The sequence below is a fragment of the Marmota marmota genome, unplaced genomic scaffold (assembly GCF_001458135.2).
Source record: "Marmota marmota marmota unplaced genomic scaffold, marMar, whole genome shotgun sequence".
Taxonomy (NCBI): Eukaryota; Metazoa; Chordata; class Mammalia; order Rodentia; family Sciuridae; genus Marmota; species Marmota marmota.
In genome coordinates, this window is record NW_026000081.1 from 2036567 (window position 1) to 2054020 (window position 17454).

A 17454-nucleotide genomic window follows, 5' to 3' on the forward strand; every position below is an offset into this window, starting at 1 on the left:
GGAAGGAGGATAGGAGGAAAAAGGGGGGAATCAAGGACTGAAATAGAATTCTATGCACATACGAGTTTGTGGGGACGAGTCCAACTACTATGTACAACTATAAATCTCCAGAACAAACAGCAGCAGCAGCAACGACAAAACCCAGGTTATTCTTACAAAGGCTTCCTGGGTCCTGGGCATCTATGTAGCCCAAAGCCAACATCTGGCCAGTGAGCAACCAGCCTGAACGACCGTATCCTGTTGGTTTACTGATAAGGATGGTGGCTAGGTCTGCTCTGCACCTGCCACACCTGGCACTTCTTTCTGGGTGTGTAGATGACACTCTGCGGAGCCTGGTCAGTTCCTCCTTCATTTTTATACCTTTGCTTTCAAAGCATCTTTTCATTCTTATACTACTAGAGAGAACAACCAGATGTCTTTTTTCTTTCTTTCTTTTTTTAAATATCTTTATTATTTTATTTATTTATTTTTATGTGGTACTGAAGATCGAACGCAGGGCCTCGCACGTGCTAGGTGAGGGCTCTACCGCTGAGCCCCAGCCCCAGCCCCAACCAGTTGTCTTTTCTAGATGGGAATGCTGAGACTGAACTTGGGGATTCTCATTAGGTGTGCTCCACAGAAGGTCTCATCATTTCCAACAGAGGGAAGAAACTCGAGAGTTCTGATTTAAGTAATTACCTCCAGGCACTTTGCTCTCTTCCGTCCCTTTAAAAAATTGTTTGTATGGTGGGGGTGGCTCCATGGTAGAGCTCGTGCTTAGTGTTCAGTAGGCCCTGTGTTGGATTCCCAGTTCCAAAAATAAGTAAGTAAACATACCTGGTAAAAAGTAAAATAGCAGGGTAATGTATTTTCAGCATAAAATTTGTCAGCATAAAAATTGGCAACAGTGGTTGGAGAAGCGGGGAGAGTTCTGGAAATCTCATAACTGCATAGGAGGTGACTGCAAAGATAAAAAATGACCAAGCCGATCCGTAATCCTACACCTACTCTTGACTCCAGCCAGGCAGCTTCCTGATTGAGTGCAACCCCACCTTTCACCCCATTCTTCCCACCCTCCATTCTGCAGTCGATAGATATCCATGTTACAGGAGGTTTACTAAAACCCAGGTTGCTGGCCCCACCCCAGAGGTTCTGACTCAGTGGATCAAGGGAAGGGGCCTAGGAATTAGGATTTCTAACAGGTTCTCAGGTACTGCTGCTTCCAGTCATGAGACCACACTTTGAGGACAACTGGTTTAAGTTTAATGGAAAGGACAAGAGCTTTGAAGAAGGGTGGGCTTGAGTTTCAGTACTACATCTGTCCCAGCCCTTTTAACCAGCCTTGCTACTCTAGGCATATGACTGAATGTTCGTAACCGGCTTCTTCATCCTTAAAATGGGGGAAATAATATCTACCCCACAGAGTTTATTAATTACAAATATTTGTTGTATGACATTGTAGTACCAGGTGCTAAGCTAGGCAGAGGGGTTAGGACAATAGATGAGACAGTCTTTGATGTCAAGAAACTTTAGTTATGAAGCTTAAAAATATAAAATTTACAAAGCTCAAGGAATGCCCAATAAGCCTTGATTTTATTTCCCTCATAGGAAGTAACACGATTCTGCTTTTGTATTTTTATTTTTCATTTCTTCATCCAAGACATTTTCAAATTTCACAGGCATGGAACCGGGAACCATGCCTCTCTCCTGGTCTAGGTGGAAAATTTGAGGTGTGGGCAGCTGTGATGGGTCGAATTGTACCTTCCAAAAATTTATACGTACTTTAGAGTACCCCCATCTACCTTCCCGTCAGAAAGTGACCTTATTTGGATATAGGGTCTTTGCAGGTGTAGTCGAGTTAAGATGAAGTTATTAGGGTGGAACCTACTCCAATGTGACTGATGTCACTATAATATAGGGGAAATCTGGACATAGAGACACACAGGGAAGATGCCATGTGAAGATTGGAGTCATGCTTGGTTATGTGATAAACCAAGAGATGCCAAGGACTGTCACCGGAAGCCAGAGTAGAAGCATGGAGCATATTCTCCTCCTCAACTTCAGAAGGAATCAACCCTGCCAGCCCTTGATTTCAGACTTGTAGCATCCATAACTGTGAGACACTAATCCCTATTGTTTTAAGCCACCCAATTTGAATTGTTTTGTTATAGAATAGAATAGAACCACGCCCCCCCTTTTTTTTTGATACTGGGGATTGAACCCAGGGGCGTTTAACCACTGAGCCACATCCTCAGCCCTTTTTTGTATTTTATTTAGAGACAGGGTCTCACTGAGTTGCTTAGGGCTTCGCTGAGTTGCTGAGGCTGCTTTCAACTCCTGTCTCAGCCTCCTGAGCTGCTGGGATTGCAGGCATGCATCACTGCACCCAGCTGTAGAGACCCTTTTATGCTAGCAGGCTGATACAGGCTCTGTGGGGTATAGCATCTCATCACTGGCACAGTGCACTGAGGAGAGATGGAAGAAGACTTTTCCTTTTTAATCCATATATCTCTTTATTGTTTACATTTTTTAACGTTTATTTTATTTATTTTTACATGGTGCTGAGGATCAAACCCAGTGCCTCACATGTGCTAGGCAAGCACTCTACCACTGAGCTTCACCCCCAGCCCTTGTTTGAATTTTTAAATAACAAGCATATTTATTAAAACATTTAAATGTAGGTAAAATTACTGCAAAATATCTTAAAAGAATGAATTCCCGTGTCTCTAAATATTTTAGTTTTTATACAGTATTAGTATTATTATTGTTATTCTGTGGTGCTAAGGATGGAACCCAGGGCCTTGCTCATGCTAGGCAAGCACTCTAGCACTCTATTCAACACCAGTCCTCTAGATATTTTTAATCTCTCAGTTAAGAAACAGCCATAACCATCTGTCAGTCTATCAGGGAAGTCTGCACAGGGTCAGAGTGTGGATTAGAAGACCTCACTCCAATTCTGAAATCATATGAAACTTTTCAAAATATCTGTGGAGTGTCTTACAGGCAAAGCACCCTTAGACATTCAGGGATTGCCACACAGAAACACAAGTCATAGAATGTACCATCTAATTGGGACCAGGAGGACTGAGAAGTAAGAACATAGCAAGGCAGCTTGTGATCACTGCTCCATTAGTGTTGTGGAGAAGCTAGCTCTCGCCTTCTAGGTGCATCATGGCCGGCATCCTTTATGTATATATGCATATATTAGTTGTAGATGGATAATACCTTATTTTATTTATTTATTTTTTATCTTAAAGAAGAATGGCTTTCTCTTATTCACAGGGGAACTAGGGCAAGTGGTGCTGAGGATCCAACCCAGGACCCTCACGGCACTAGGCAAGCGCTACAGCCCCAGGCCCAGGGCCGTACCTTGGAGGACTGTGGAAGGTGCTTCTGGGGGGACTAGGGGAATGTGCGGGGTGAGGGGCAGGCATTCTGCAGAGTGGGGGAGAGGGAACATGTGCTCTCTTCTGATACTTAACTTAGACAACCAGTTGTAAACTCATGTCTCTCTGGAAGGGTAAGTGATAAAGGCAGGGAGAGTATTTTAGAAAAATATTCGATTTTTAATTTCTTTGAACAAGAAATATATCCACATGGTAATAAGCTAAAAAATTATTAAACATGAGAAAATAAAATAAACATGAGAAAGATCTGTATTCTTCTCTCCTTCACAGTGTACAGACTTTTCTGATCTCAGCTATTTCTAGAATAAAGGTCAAGTTAGCTAGGGCATGGAAAGACTAGATTCCAGCTTTATGGGGTAGTGGCTGGACTGTTCTTGCAGAAACTTGCTCGGCCAATGGGAATCTTTTCTAAACCACCTACCCAGCTCTGCTCCCGGATCTTGGCCCCAGGCTGCAGTTGACAGTTTACCTTTGGGATCAGGATGGCCAGAGGAGTTCTGCCATCCTAGGAACGACTGCCCACTCAGCCATCTCCAGTTTTCCCAGTGATTGAAGGAGGTTGGGCCAGTTGAGACTGGCAACACCTGGCAATGCCTGAGGACAAGACTGTCCTGAGGAGTGGCCTGGTGTTTTTACTTTGTACTTCTTTTACAAACATAATACAGACTATACACCTACCCCAGTTGCAGTACAGGTCTCATTTTAAAAGATATGAGAAGCTGTTTCTGTCACCCTCTATCTCATCTACAGCCCAGGTCTGCCAGGTGATTAGGTAGGTGGCAGGCCAAGAAGCTGGTTGTGGTGGCACATGCCTGTAAACCCAGCGGCTTGGGGAACTGAGACAGGAGGATTGCAAGTTCAAAGCCAGCCTCAAAAGCAAGGCACTAAGCAGCTCAATGAGACCCTGTCTCTAAATAAAATACAAAATAGGGCTGGGCATGTGGTTCAATGGTCAAGTGCCCCTGAGTTCAATCCCTGGTACCATTAAAAAAAAAAAAAAGAAAAAAGAAAAGAAAGTGCCCAGAGGCAGCATGGGGGGGTTTATGGTTTATAGGGGAAACCTTATAAGAGTTCAGCTACTGTTCCAGAAGAGTTCAGTGGTGACAGACTGACAGATAGCACCTCGGTCCTGCATGGTGTTTTGTCCAGAAGTGGCAGGTTGGGTGAGTGACATGTGTCCTCTCCACAGTGCCCTCAGTTCTGCACCTGTCTCCACTCACAGTGGGGTTTTATATGTTAAGGCTGAAGAAGCAGTGACATCATCAACATTAGCTTGCTTAGTTTTCTTGTCCCAAGGAGCATCTGCCTGGTGTACACGTAAGAAAGTAGCTATCTACAGATTGCATTAACTTGCCCTGGTTCCCCTATGCATAAGAGAAAGCCATTCTCCTTTAAGATAATAAGTATATAGACCTTCAGCCTGGGATTGCTTTTATTGTTCCTAGGTTTTAGGGCACAAAAAGGGGGAATTCAGAGACCTAGTGTTTTATTGTCCCCTTTTCTTTAGTGATGACACACCCTCTCTTCACCAGCAGGTTAGGACTTTCTGATTTTCCAATTTTCCCTTTAAAGAACATTACCCTCACAGGTCAGTCATCTGAGAAACACAGGGCAGTATCAACTCAGTATCAGCTCCTGACCAGGGTGGTAAAATGCTGTTTCAGCCTCCTTCCCGAATTCCCAGCTCTGAAAATTCTGCCAAGAATCTTCTCTCTAGCCAGGCACTGTGGTGCACAACTATAATTCCAGTCAGAGGCAGGAGGATTCCAAGTTCAAGGTGAGCCTCAGCAGTTTAGCATGATCCTGTTTAAAATAAAAGACAAAAAGGGGCTTGGTGTAACTCAGTGGTGAAGCACCCTGGGTTCCATTCCCAGCACACAAAAAAACAAGAAGAAGAAGTTAATTTTTAAAATCTCCATGAGAGAGACATTAAGATTTTTAATACTTGATTTTAAAAAGTTGGGGGACAGGTAATTCATCCACATGGAAGTCAATTCAAAAAGTATAAGAGGGTGGGGTGTAGCTTAGTGGTGGAGCACTTGCGTAGTCTGTGTGAGGCACTGGGTTCCATTCTCAGCACCACATAACAATAAATAAATAAATAAAATAAAGGTACTGTGTCCATCTACAACTAAAAAAAAATTTAAAAAGGTATTCCACTATTAGTTTAAAAAGTAAACATTTAATAATACCTAGGAAAGTTAGAAATAGAACATTTACTAAGATCTAATAAAAAAAGTCTAAGGGGTAGAGAGTGAAAAGTAAGTGTCCCTCCCACCCCCATCTCCAGCCTCTTAGTTCTTCCAGAAGTAGCCCCTGCCGCCTTCCAACTAAGCCCTGAAATTGGTTTGTATTGAACACGCACTCCTGAGGCACCCTATTGATACTGGGGGTACATGGAAGAGGAGATAATGGTACCCCTCTCTGGTAGAATGAAACCGGAGTTTGATGGCTATGATGTCACTAGGCAATAAGAATGTTTCAGCTGTTTTATAACCTTGAGGAGGGGGGACCACTATCACATGTGGTCCATCATGGATTGAAATATTATGTTATGCCTGACTATATTCATGTTGGGGTGAGAGTTGTTGGGTTTTAAGCCAGATAAAGGAAGGTTGTAGATATGGATTACAGGTGACAAGGACACTAGGAGACATTGAGGTAATCACCTTTTAAAATTCTAAAAGCATGGGCTGGGGTTGTAGTAGCTCAGTGGAAGAGCACCTGCCCCAGTGTGCAGAAGGCCCTATGTTTAATCCCCAGCACTGAAAAGAAAAAGCATGTTGTGTTATGCATATTATAACATTTTTATTTTGTATTTATCTTATAGGATAGTTAGTGTCTTATAAATTCACTCCCAGGGGTTGTGCAGTACACAGTCCTCACAGCTGTACATATTGGCCCCATATATGCTGGGATAGTAAGGATCATATTTGTGTCCCCTCACTATCTACATAGTAAATATTTTTAGTTGAACTGCTCTGAGGTGAAATGGCAACATCACAAATTGTTATGTATGGGCATAGGGTTGGAATAAAGAAAAAGATTGGAGAAGTAAACACGGAGGAAGAAATGAAGGCCTTGTCAACCTTGCAGGGGAGGAGCCTGGCCCTTGAGCCTGAGGGTCACTGTCGGGCTGTGACAACCTGATTTTCATTTCAGGCCATCTCTCTGGCTGCAGCCCAGAGGGTGGATTGGAAGGAGGTGGACTGATCTGAGAGAGATTTTAGAGGTAGAAAATAGGTCTTGGTGATTATACATGGGGCCAACAGGAGAGGCGTCAAGGATGTGGCTCCTGGCTTGAGGAGGTGACGAGCAAAGTGTTTCACTATCAGAGCGGAAGGAAATTGCCATGACTAATAATTTATTTATTTATTTTTACATGTTTAGAATTTTTGAAAAGCTATAAAGAAATAAGTGAAACTAAATACTTACACAGTTCAAATGCATTTTATATCTTATAAAACATCAAATAAATATACATTTATAAAAATATAAACATTACTTATTATCATTCAGATGTAAATTGCTAGCAGATAAAATTATTGAAAGTATTATTGAAAGACCCTGAAGAACCTGTATCACCAATTCAAAGTGAATAATATTACCATTTCTTTAGATATGGAACACCAGTGGCAAAAGCAGTTGAGAAATATATTTTTTTAAATATTTATTTTTTTAGTTGGACACAATATTATCTCTATTTTATTTATTTTTGTGTGGTGCTGAGGATCGAACCCAGGGCCTCGCACGTGCTAGGCCAGCACTCTACCACTGAGCCACAACCCCAGCCAGAGAAATATTTTTAAATTTAATTAATTTTTTGTTTGTTTGTTTGTGATGCTGGAACCCAGGTCCTGTACATGCTAGGCAATACTCTACTCTGCTGAACTACATTCTCAGCCAGAGAAATCTATTTTACATGTGTGTGTGATATCCTTTTTTTTTTTTTAAGTACTAGGGATTGAACCAGGGCCTCATACACACTAGGCAAGTGCTCTACCAGTGAGCTAAATCCCCAGCTAAATCCAAATTTTTATTTTGAGACTGGCATTCAAATTTACAATCTTCCTATTTTAACCTTCCAGGTACTACTGTGTCCAGCCCTGGAAAACTATATTTCAACTGTTTAGTTTGAGGTTCTCCGTAAGCAGTTAGAGGAAAGGACTTGGAGCTCAAGATTAAGGGCTGAGCTTATGATATAAACTGGGGATCCTGAGTCCCCACAATTGAAACTGTGACGTAGCTGTGTGTAAGAGAGTTGAATGGAACTTTATGAAAGTCTAACTGAACTAGAAGATGTACAGGTAGAAGCTGAAGAAAACAGCAAATCCAAGAGAACTTTGGAGTTAGGAGTAAATGGATCCTGCTGTGTAGTGCTGTTAGATATTTAACAGCTGGCTCCCTGGGGAGGTGAAGGGAAGCCCTGCTTTATTGTGTTTGCTCATTTTCAAGGGGTAAATATTCCTATCATAGTCCATTTCAAGTTCTCATGTCACTGAGCGTGGAGTCTCATCAACCCTTGAGAGTGCGTACAGGTGGACTCCAGCCCACAGCTGCGGTCCTGAGGGAGTCATGGAGGATATGTTTAAAAGGCAAAGTAAATTGTGAGTGTGGCTATAAAGACAGATAAGAAGCTTTGGTGAGGATGCAGAGAAATCGGAACCTCCATATGTTACTGATGGAAATATAAAATGGTGCTGCAGCTAAGGAAAACAGTTGGGAAGTTCCTCAGAAGGTCAAACCCAGAACCACCGTATGACCCAGCATACCCATCTCTAGGTATATTCTCAGGAGAACTGAAAGAATGTGTTCACACAAACATTTGTACATGATTGTTCACAGCAGAATTATTCATAATAGCCAAAAAGTGGAAATAATCCAAATGTCCATTAACTGAAGGATGGATAAGTAAAAGGTGGTATACTTATACAATGTGATGTTACTTAGCTGTGAAAAGGAATTAAGTATCAATAAATTTTGATGAGGCAAAGGGGAGGGAGAGAAGGCGAGGGGACATAGGGACAGGAAAGATGGTGGAATGAGATGGATATAATTACCCTAGGTACATGTATGACTGAACATATGGTGCAACTCTACATTGTGTACAGCCAGAGAAATGAAAAGTTGTGCTCCATTTATGTACAAAGAATCGAAATGCATTCTGCTGTCATGAATAACTAATGAGAACAAATTTTTAAAAGAAGAAAAAAATAGTATTGATACGTGCTATGATATGAACGACTCTTGGAAACATTACACTGAGTAAAAGAAGCCAGATGCAAAAAACCACATATTATAGGATTCCATTTATATGAATATCTACAATATGTAAATCCATCAAGATGGAAAATATTTGTGGTTGCTAAGGGCTGTGGGGAGGGTAAAATGAGAGGAACTGCTAATGGTGCTTCATTTTGGGGGGGGAGAGGGATAAAAATATTATGGAATCAGATAATGATAATGTTTTACAACTTTGTGATTATACTAAAATCCACTAAATTATACAACTTAAAAGGGTGAATTTTGGAGTTTGTGGTTTATGTATCAATTTTTTAAAAAAAATTTTGTAGTTGTAGATGGACAGAATGCCTTTATTTTATTTGTTTATTTTTATGTAGTGCTGAGGATTGAATCCAGTGCCTCACACATGCTAGGCAAGTGCTCTGCCACTGAGCTACAGCCCCAGCCCTATGTCTCAATTTTTTAAAAAGGTAAAGTGAGGTTCAGTTGTCTGTAAAATTGGAATGTAACTTTTTTTTTTTTTTGGTACTGGAGTTTGAACCCAGGGGCACTCTATCACAGCCTTTTTCATTTTTTATTTTGAGACAGGGTCTTGCTAAGTTGCTTAGGACCGTGCTAAGTTGCTAAGGTTGGCTTTGAACTTGCAATCCTCCCGCTTCAGTTTGCAGAGTCACTAGGATTACAGGTGCGCACCATTGCACCTGGCCTGGAATATAATCTTCAGGATTATTGGGAGCCAATATTTTTGGGAGGGAAGATGAATTACCTAAGGTAATGTTTTGAGAAGTGGTGGGTAGATTGAAGATGCTAAAGCACAAACTTTGACTTTTTTGCATTCACTCTTGAATAATTTTCTTGGAAATAGATTTCTAGGATTGGTCTCTCTATATATACTTTGGATGTATTTTCCATGGTCTTCTGAATACCGTTGCATTGTGGAGAAGTTTCCTGTTAGTATACAGTTGCTCCTTGATTTGCAACATGGTTATGTCCCAATAAACCCTTAATAAGTTGAATATTAATATATTGAAAGTTGAAAATGCATTTAATATGCCTAACTTCCCATCATAGTGACACAGCCACTGTAGACTATTAGGTATTCTCCTGTGATAGTGGATGACCAGGAACCATGATTACTGCACCACCTAGCATAGAAGAGGTTATTTTATCCATATTGCTAACCCAGGAAAAGATAAAAATTCAAAGTTTGAAGTGCAGTTTCTACTGAGTGCGTCTGCCTTTCACCGTGTTGTGGAACTGAAAAATCTTAAGTCAAATCTTCATGAAGTCAGGGACTATCTGTAATTTAGTATTTTTATGGGTACTTTGTCTTTTATGGGTACTGCTTGCTTTAAGAATCAATTTCTGGAAAGAAAACATATATATTTGCAATGGTTTGAATGCACTCCCTCCAAAATCCAGTTATTGCCAATGAGATGGTATTAAGAAGTAGGGCTTTTAAGGGGTGATTGGGTCATGAGAGCTCCTCCCTCCTGAATAGATTAGGAAGGGGAGTGATGAAAGTAGTTGGTCCCTTTCTTGCTTTTCCCTCTTCTGCAAAGTTCAGGACAATGAGAAGGCTCTAACCACACACCAAATGCTGGTGTCTTGATCTTGGACTTATCCGCTTCCACATCTGAGAGAAAATAAATTTCTGTTTTCTTTACAACTTACCCCATCTCAGGTATTGTGTTGTAGCAGCAAAATAAACTAAGATGATATTCACTGAAATCTAAAAATCAATATTGAAGTTAATGGCAGTATGTAAAAAAGTGGATGTGTAACCGATGTGAATCTGCAATATGTATACGGGGTAAAAATGGGAGTTCATAATCTGCTTGAATCAAATGTATGAAATATGATATGTCAAGAGCTTTGTAATGTTTTGAACAACTAATAATAAAAAATATTGAAGTTAAATATGCAGATCTGTCAGAGATGAAGAGATAATTACTCAGAATGCTGTGCAGAGATAGAAAATAAGAATTTAAGAGGGCCTGATGTTGTGGCTCAGTGGTAGAGCACTTATCTGGCATGTGTGAGGCCCTGGGTTTGATCCTCAGCACTGAATATAAATAAATAAATAAATAAATAAATAGTCCATTGACAACTAAAAAGAAAAATTTAAAAAGTAAAGAATTTAAGATACCTAGAAAATAGAATTAAATGGTCCAACTTACATCTAAGGAGATTGAGAGAGAGAGAGAGAATATAAGAGAGAGAGAGACTATATAACAAAAGCAGGATAAACAATATTCAGAGAGAGACTGTTTAAGAAAATTTCAGAATTAATTAAAAACATTAATCATTAGATTAAAAAATGAAGCACCTCAGGTGAGACAGAAAATGAATCCATGTTTAGATGCATTTTTGAGTGGAAGCCAAGTGACTCTTTATGATCTAGACTTGGCAGTCACATAGTGTCATTTCCACTATATTTTTCCAAATGGTCTTTGTCACAATCTTGCCCAGATTCAAGAGTGTAAGAGTGGACTCCACTCTTCTATGGGAGGAATGTGAAAGAATTGTGCCACAGTAGGTGAGACAGCAGATGTCAGCACAAAGGCCTGGAATCTCACAGCTGTTCTTGAGGGAAGGTGGTCATCCAGATTACTCAGATATATCCAAACCAATTTTTTAAGTGCTGGGGATGGAACCCAGGGCCTTGTGCATGCTAGGCAGGCACTCTACCACTGAGTTGCACACCCAGTGTTTCATTAATTTTTAAGAATAACATCAAGGATGAATGGATAAAGAAACTGTGAAACATATACACAATGTAATATTACTCAGCATTAAAAGAGAATAAAATTATGGTATTTGCAGGTAAGTGGATGGGGTTGGAGAACATTATGCTAAGTGAAATAAGCCAATCCTCAAAAACCAGGGGCTGAATGTTTTCTCTAATAAGTGGATGCTAATCCATAATGGGGGGGTGGATGGGATGAGTGGAGGAACTTTGGATGAGCTGAAGGAGGGGCAGGGGTAGGAAAGATGGTGGAATGAGATGGACATCATTACCCTAGGTACGTGTATGATTGTATGAATGGTGTGACTCTACTTCATGTACAACCAGAGAAGCAAAAAATTCTGCTCCATTTATGTACAGTGAATCAAAGAGCTTTCTATTGTCATGTAAAACTGATTAGAACTTAAAAAAAAAAAGAATAACATCAATAAGCTGGATGCAGTGGTACACATTTACAATCCTAGCAGCTTGGGAGGCTGAGGCAGGAGGATCATGAGTTCAAAGCCAGCCTCAGCAATTTAGGGAGGCCCTAAGCAACTCAGCAAGACCTTGTGTCTGAATAAAATACAAATAAAGGGCTGGGAATGTGGCTCAGTGTTTAAGTACTTCTGGATTCAATCCCCAGTCCAAAAAAAAAAAAAAAGAATAACATCAATGATAACAGAATATTAAAATTTCAAAATGAGCTATCCAGCCATGAAAAGATGTGGGGCGGGGAGGAACTTGAATATGTACTACCAAATGAAAGAAGACAATTTGAAAAGGCAATATACTATATGTTTCCAACTGTATGATATTCTGGAAACCCATGGAGACAGGAAAAGAATCAGTGGTTGCCAGTGGATAGGTGGAGCACATAGGATTTTTAGGGCAGCTAAACCACTCTGTAGGATACTACAATGGTGGGTTCATGTCATTATATATCTGCCTAAATCCATAGGGTACACAGTGCCAAGAGTGGTAAATAGTGAACACTGGGTGATATGATCCATCTGTGTAGGTTCATCAAGTGTGTCTCTCTTGGGGGAATGCCAATGTTGGGGAGGCTCTTTGTTGGGGAGGGGATACATGGGAATTCTCTGTACTGTCTGCTGAGTTTTGTGGTGCTCTTAAGACTGCTCCAAAAAATAAAGTCTTTTTTTTTTTTTTTTTTAATTTAGAGAACTTGAGGACTCTTAAGAGCACATATGGGAACTCTCAAGGGTCTAGGGACTCTAGTGTGAGAAACCATATTCTAGGAGATTGTGGTGTTGCAGCTGCTCAGATATATTTGCTCCAGCAGAGTTAAAGAATCCCCTCTGTTGCCCTGGTTGACAGTGTGGAAGTCCATTCTCCAGGCTCATGTTCTCCATCCTAAGCAACTGACACATCTAGGCAAACCGTGTCCTTGGAGAGGTCTGCACTGGCCAGGCCCTTGTTGGCCTCATTCTGACTGGTCTGATTAAAAACTCAGGTGAAAACAATTTAATGGAACATTTTGATCTCATTAAAAAGCAAGAGAAGCACATCTCTGAAATACACTCTCATAAAGCCCAGCCTTGTGGACAGACGTGTGTACCCTGCTTCCACCTATCAGGAAGGGATTGGGATTTATAAAGGGGCATTTCGTTTCTTAGTGACAAAGCCTTTTCAGTCCTAGGGATATTACAATACTGAAAAACCCTCTGCACCCGATGGTCTAGCTGCAGTTACTGAAGGCCATAAATGTCAGCGACCAGCCTTTGTCTTGAAGAGATTAGCTTTGGGGAGTTGCTGGGAGAGAAGAAATGGAAAAAGAACAGATGTTGTTCCATATGTATGAGAAGACACAGATTGGAGAAGAGGGAGAATCAGGGCAGGCTGGAACGTCAAGCAGAAAATCGAGGAGGGTCTTGCTGCAGAGGGTTGTCTCTGTTAGGCCAGGAATGCCAGTGGGGCTCCTTTCAGTCCGGGTCTCTCGCCCAGAAACAGGAGAGTATGCCGGGGTTCCTCTTCAGGCGGTTCTTAGCAGTAGCTGGGTTTTTTTTGTTGTTGTTGTTGTTTGTTTGTTTGTTTTGTTTTAAACCACTTCACGAAGAGCTTTCCTAATTATCCTGAGAGATTGGTGTTGCTTACTTGTGGGGGTGGGTGGGGTCTGTCTCAGCATTTTAACAGGGCATTGCATCTCTGATTTATGGAGAGGGGAGGTCTATGACTGACCCATGATCATGTAGTGCTGGTAGAAGGACAAGAAAGGGTCCAGACTTTTGGCTCTAATCCCTGCACCTTGCACAGCTCCAGAGCTGCTCTAGGGCCACGTCCTCTTCCACCATTCAGTCTTTCAGCAAATACTCATGCACAGCAATGGTGTCAGGCACTGTTCTGCCATTTGGGTTACATCCATGAATAAAAACAAAGGTCTGTGTTCGTATAGAGCTTACGGTGCCAGGTGCCTGTAGAGCCATGTTCATATAGATTTGGGATGGGGATGGGGCAGAAATAGACAATAAATATGGTAAACAACTAAGTAATAAAGTGTGTTTGAAGGTGGGAAGTGCTGTGGGAGAAAAGTCATTCTGGATTTGAGGGGTCATAATTTAGTGGGACGAAGGAGAGCAGATTGTGGCTGTGTACAGAGAGGTCAAGGCAATGGAGATAGTATCAGCAAGACTTTAGGGGGTCTTGTGAAGGCTGAAGGAAGAGATGCACATAGTACCATCCCAGAGCCTGGCTTGTGGGCGTTCAAAGCTGCTTACTGTGGTGGCTTTGGTTATCACACCAGAGCTGTCTCCCTCACTAGACTGCCCAGTGTCTTCCTAGAGCCTCTGGGCCAATGCTCTGGCCCTAATGGACAGGCAGTTTAAGTTACAGACAGGTTAGACATCAGGGACAGGGTCTGGCCTGGCCTAGAGTGTGGTGGTGCTACTCATCCAAGCTCTGTGCAGCCCCCATATCTGCTTTGTGTGATGTGTCCACAGGGTGACTGGGAGCTATGTCTGCTGGGTGATGGTCAAAATGGAAGTTGGAATAGAATACGCTGAGAGAAGAGTCAATGTAGACTCCTTAAGTCTGGGAGCCCTAGTTTTCCTGGTACCATATTGCTAGGCAAAGTGGAAAACAGAGGACAGTCATCCAGGGCTGGGCCACTGCTGGGTCTGTTGCCTGTTTTGCAGAAGAGGTCTTACTTGTAGGTAGAAGAAATGACTCTGTGTGGATTGCTTAAAGGAAAGTCCATAAGGCATCCTTGCCCCTGTCTCAATGCCTGCAGTTCCACCTTTAGCATCTCCTGCATTCAAAACTCTGGCATTTTAACTTTTTTGGTGTGTGAAACTTTTGGTGTGGTCCAAAAAAAAAAAAAATTAACTTAGAAACATAAACATGTAAAAGAGATTTGAATTTTTTTAATTTGTTCTTTTTAGATATACTGACAGGAGAGTATATTTTGACATACATATGTAAAAGAAATTTGAAAATAAATGTTACTCCATTAAAAGGATAACTCTCTATTCCCATTCTTTGGGGGCAGTCTTTCTAAACCCTTGGAGCATAATTTGAAAATCACTGCTTTAACAAGTATTTCAGTTACCTTGTTAAAATGTGAACACTCTTGATTTTGTAAAATATTAGGCTATTTTAAAATTACTAATCCACTATGGCACATTTTGCTCTGTGTGTGTGTGTGTGTGTGTGTGTGTATAGGGAAGAGGGAGATAACAGACTTCTTAGAGGATATAATGAAAACTATGGACCTGCTGTCCAAAAATATATACATGCCTAAAACTCTGCATCCTGTTGTATGGGGGAAGTGGTTTGTGGACCATAAGTTAAGAATCTGGTTTTATAAGAAGTTTGTCTATTGGATTTACTTCCAAATGGAATATAAGCTTGAGCCATATAAAACTGAGTTTCAGTGAGGGAGTAAGGGAAGAAGATGTAGAGGAGAATCAGAGTTTTGAGGGTAGAGCCAAGGAATGTGTGCTTTTAACATGATCTCCAGGCAGTTCTGATGATCAGACAGATCATCAGTCAACATCATCAGAGGGCTGGAGTTGGTATGTCAGGCCGTAGGACCCAGGAGACATAGCTCTAGGCCAGCAGTTCTCAGAGGGTGAGGAGGAGGGAGGGAGACTGCAGGGAGCTGGCTGCCCACAGGCTGGGCTGTGGTCTGACCAGCTGAAGAACAATAGGAAAGGTCTTCCTCCTGCCCCTTCCCTTCACAATGGACAAGTCAGGTCAGGTCGCTGTGCCTCAGAGTGTGTACCCAATCCCAAGTTGGGACCTACTAATGCAAAAAAGAACAAAGAACAGGAGTTTGGGAAACTCTTATAGGAGTGTTTGGATTGTTTGAAAGTCTTACCTGGGGGACTGATGTTTCATACTCTGACATTTCTCTGCAATTTTCATGTTCCCAGTGCCAAGTGGATCGCATTCCTACTTTGCAACAAAGGCTGGTCTCTCCCCGGCAGTGGGGGGACTCTGGGGAGAATGCCAAAAATAACAAAGAAGCACTTGCTACTGAGTCAGCTACTACCTATTGACCTGCTGTCCCCAGCTCAGTGGCATTTGCCCCTACCTCCATATTCTTCCAGAAGGATCTTCTGGCAAGGGACTGTGAGAGAAGAAGGGAGATGAGACTGAGGATAGGAGCTGGAGGTGCCTTCCCCAGCTCCCCAGGCCTCTAGTCACAGTTGGCTCTTGTCAAAACCTGGGTTTATTTAAGAACCTGTTTCTTGAACACCCAGCCAAGACAAACCCAAGCCAGTGTCGACCTGCTTCTCTAGGTGGTTGTGACTGTATGCAGCCATGGTTCTGTGGTTTGAAGACTCAGAGTGGGTGACACCTGTCTGGCTCTGGATTCTCCCTGGGGGATAGTAGAAACAGAATCACCCCTCCTTTGCCAAGTCTCTGGGTGGCTACTCTGAGCCCTGTTAATGTTTTAAAAGCATTTCCATCCTTTTCGGGTCATGAGCAAGATGACCAGGTGCTCACACTGTTGTGTGGGATGCGCTTCCCTCTGAGCCTTGTTACCACATGGCATATTACCTGCCTGACGTGAAAAAAAGTGTTTCCATTCCTTAAAATTGTATGTTAAGATTTGTGCATTTCAATGTATCTCAACTTTACCTGAGAAGAAAAATGAGAACTACTTAAGATAATATTAAATTATATTGTATTTTAAATAATAATTATTTAAAATACTTTCAAGGGAGGAGAGTGAGTATGAATTAATGGGGAGTCTGTAAAGTGGATGAAATAAGAACAGAAATGGGTAAGTATTAATGCTGGGTGATGTGTCCGTGGGGCTTATTATGCTATTTTGTTTTTTAAAAAATATGTATTTGAAATTCACCATAATAAAAAGTTATATCCCTAAAGACTTAGGGATGTCTGTTTTCTCTTATAAATCCCCCTTCCTGACCAAGAGTCTTAAAGAAACTCATACTTTAAAACCCAGTAATTCCATTTCTGGGATTCTATCCAAAGGAAACAATCACAGACACAGAGGGAGTGTCACTGGAGTACAATTTAAAATAAGGAAAACTGAGTGTTCATCAATAGGAGAATGGTTTAAAAAAGAAAAGAAAAAAAAAAAAAACTATGGCGCAACCACTAAAGACATGGGAAAGTGTATTGTGGGTTTTTGTTTTGTTTGGTTGGTACTGGGGATTGAACCTAGGGGTGCTTTACCACTGAGCCACATCCCCAGCCCTGTTAATTTTTTTATTTTGAGACAGGGTCTTTCTAAGTTCTCGAACTGGCCTTGAACTTGCAATCCTCCTGCCTTGGCCTCCTGACTAACTTGGATTACAGGTGTGCACCACCTCTCTGAGCTCTCATTTAATTTTAAACCTAAAAATAAATGAGAAAGAATCAGAATAAAAAAACTATATGCCATATGATCTTTACTTTGTATTTATTTATTTATTTATGATGGTAGAGATCAAACCCAGGGTCTTGTACATGCCAATCACATGCTCTACCACTGAGCTACATCCCCAGCCTTTCAATTTGTTTTTAAGGAGGCACATGCAAGGTTGGAGTGGTAGCTCAGTGGTAGAACACTTGCCTAGCACATGCAGGGCCCTGGGTTCCATCCCCAGCACTGCAAAAAAATAT

General features: G+C 41.4%; 1 protein-coding gene and 1 non-coding gene across 4 annotated transcripts in view; both read left to right on the plus strand.

Annotated features, from left to right (window-relative positions):
• The window catches only part of Elapor1 (endosome-lysosome associated apoptosis and autophagy regulator 1), an 84695-nt gene that overhangs the window by 23365 nt on the left and 43876 nt on the right, over positions 1 to 17454 (plus strand). The window lies entirely within an intron of this gene.
• Positions 16288 to 16390, plus strand: LOC125620348. The gene has a single exon (XR_007351950.1). It is a non-coding gene; the product is annotated as a small nucleolar RNA U13 (small nucleolar RNA).